The following is a 2,859-nucleotide window of genomic DNA, read 5'->3' on the forward strand; positions in this document are numbered from 1 at the left end:
CGTAATCTGGCTTCAACTTTGTTCCTTTCGCTTGGCTTCATGGTTTTAACTTGTTAGTTTTGAGGTGTTTAACTACTTTACAACTAAATATCTGTAGTCTCGTGGTTATATATATATATATATATATATATATGCTATATGCTTCAAGAGTGAATAATATGTTTTCTTTCCTTTTAGTTTTCTTGTGGTTTCTTGGAAATTTACACATTTTGCCGCTTCACCAGAAGGATCCTTTGAGTGATCTTAAGAAATATCTTCACAGGCTTCTGTTACGACACACAAATAGGTTAATGCTACAAAGAGAGAAAGAAGGTAAGTTTATATTAAGTTTTTCTTAGCAAAAGTCTTGAATAGTGTTATGCTAAAATGTAGGTTAACGTATCGTTCGAAATAATACCAGTTTTAGAGTTAACATTAATATTGAAACGTTTGAAAAGTTTTTACGTTAATTTGAATTTATTTCTTAACTATATAAGAAGCCACCGAATTCGTTCCTCAAACCCACAAGTACTTGAAATGAAATTAGGTAAGGTAATCTGAATTCTGAGTTTTCGAATGGATTCACAATCCTTTTTTATTAGATTCTTTTTTTTTTTGCTTTTTTTGGCATGGCTTTAGCAATCCAATAAAATAAAATCACCTGCCATTGAAGAAGATAGTCGTTTAGTGACTAGAATGTCTACGAAATTAATGTGATCAACTTTACAACATTTGAATAAATAAAAATGACTTCATTGATGATTCATTGACAATAAATTTATTGACCACATACTGTAGTGACAATAAAGTTTATTTGAAATTTTTATTTTAACACCAGTTTCTGTTTGATTATTATAAACATTTCCCGCCCATTCCGAAAATAACTTCGTAAGCCTTCGTGTAGATATGTGTACACGATACACACAACTTCTCCTTTTGAGAAGTTGACCCCGGGGACTATAAAGGATTTCAGATCAATCGATGACAAAATTTCATTTGAGTATCAAATTTTGAATTTTATTAGTTTCATTTGTAAACTTCCAAATTAAGCAATTATAGAGTCTCAAGACTAGAATTTGATTCTTCAAAATTGATTGTAAAGCTATATAAGCTATTGAGATATAATTGTTATAAATATCGATACGAATATATGTTCCATTTAAATGTAAACTACTTTTTTAAAGGGTATGCTAAAATCGTCACTTGAAACGAAATGTATGGAATATTTTGTGTGTGTTCTTTTCTAAATTGCTAAATAAATTTATTCGGAACAGTCCGAAATTTGAGTTTTATGTCAAAACTAAAAATAAACTTTACTTTGCACACGACAATATTGTCACAATTCTCAAATTTCTTTACAATTCTTTTTACGACTATCTATAAATCACAAAAATTCCAAAAATATTTCTTTATATATTTTGTTTATTTTCATCAGTAAAACAATGTTTTCAAAGATTATGCTGCATGTTTTACACAAAATTCGGTAAGTTTACATAGAAAGTTGACTGTTAAGCCAATTTTTAAATATCGAAAGATAACCATTCGTCCATTGACTTCTTCAGTTCCTCAAATTTGGCCTTGCACTTGCACTGACACTGGAACTGGTCTCGCTCTGTCCCAATAGATGCGTCGCAAAAGCTCTTGGATGGAGTTGCCTCGGTTCCTGCGTCGCAGTAGATCTTAGCTGAAGTTGCCTCGGTTCCTGCGTCGCAGTAGATCTTAGCTGCAGGCTCCTCAGGATATTCTTAAGGTCATCTAAAAGTTACTGGATTTTGAGGATGTCAAAAATGTAATTGTATAAAAAAATGTATCTTAGTGTAAAAACTAAGGATGAAGGATGAAGGATTTTTATACCATCAACGTTTCCTAGACTTTTCATTTACATTCAAATCTTGGCATCATTTAAATCACTCCAAAAAGCAGATTCCTAACAAACCTAACTCTCCTAACAATAATCACAATTTTCCCACTAAAAAATTGTTTTCTTTCCCATTCATTTTCCAATTCAAATACTTAGTGAGTTATAGAAAATATATTTTCTGAATGGATGTCTAACCACCTTTATTGAAGCCACCAAAGATATCGAATTGCTCGTCAAGAATCGAACCCACCGAGATCGATGAGCGCGATCGATCGACATTAGATGAACCTAGTCGTCGACGTCGTGCTCCCGCTCCAGCCAAACGTCGTTCTGCAACAAATGGAAGTTAGTCAATTACCCACAGAAACCGACAATTAGACGCGATTCATATAATGCGAAAAATATTCACTCCACCAAGTGTACCCCGGAGAGCTGGGGCAAGAAATGATGAACGAATGCGTCGTCGTATGGCCCGAATGGAAAATCTTCGTCGTCAATTTGCCAACTCAATGAATCGAGTACTGCGTCGTCGTATGGCCCGAATGAAAAATCTTCGTCGTCAATTTGCCAACTCAATAAATCGAGTACTGCCTAGATTTCCATTTACAACCAGTGGTGTAGCTGGATATTTGTATCGTCTAAGATATAGCGACTAAGAACTGAAACACTAGGGGAGAGGGCCCAGTTGTGACTCAGGCCCAGTTGTGACATTCTCAAATATTTTTGAAATGCGGTATTGAATGACAGTTTGAGCCCTGTAAATCATGTTTGTTAGACGTTCTGCAGTTTTTGGACAGACCCCAACGTTAATAATCGTATTGTATATACGCGTACCAAACATCGTTTTGAAAATCGTGCGAAAAAGTTGTTTTCCATTTTTTTCAAAGTATCAAAATTTTGTGAAATCAACAGTGAAAAGGTGAGTGCAATGCATCAAAGTATTGTATTTGCCGTATATTTTGTGATTCTATAAAAATTTATGTGATTATGTAGTGTATATAAAAAATATAGATATAAAC

The 2,859-nt window shown here is 33.6% G+C and overlaps 1 long non-coding RNA gene across 1 annotated transcript; it reads left to right on the forward strand.

Moving 5' to 3' along the window:
• The first annotated feature begins 1,261 nt into the window (after positions 1 to 1,261).
• Positions 1,262 to 2,027, forward strand: LOC124461001. The gene is made up of 2 exons (XR_006954890.1): positions 1,262 to 1,462; positions 1,542 to 2,027. It is a non-coding gene; the product is annotated as an uncharacterized LOC124461001 (long non-coding RNA).
• Positions 2,028 to 2,859: the final 832 nt, after the last annotated feature.

Source organism: Drosophila willistoni, unplaced genomic scaffold, assembly GCF_018902025.1.
Source record: "Drosophila willistoni isolate 14030-0811.24 unplaced genomic scaffold, UCI_dwil_1.1 Seg17, whole genome shotgun sequence".
In the NCBI taxonomy this organism is placed as follows: domain Eukaryota; kingdom Metazoa; phylum Arthropoda; class Insecta; order Diptera; family Drosophilidae; genus Drosophila; species Drosophila willistoni.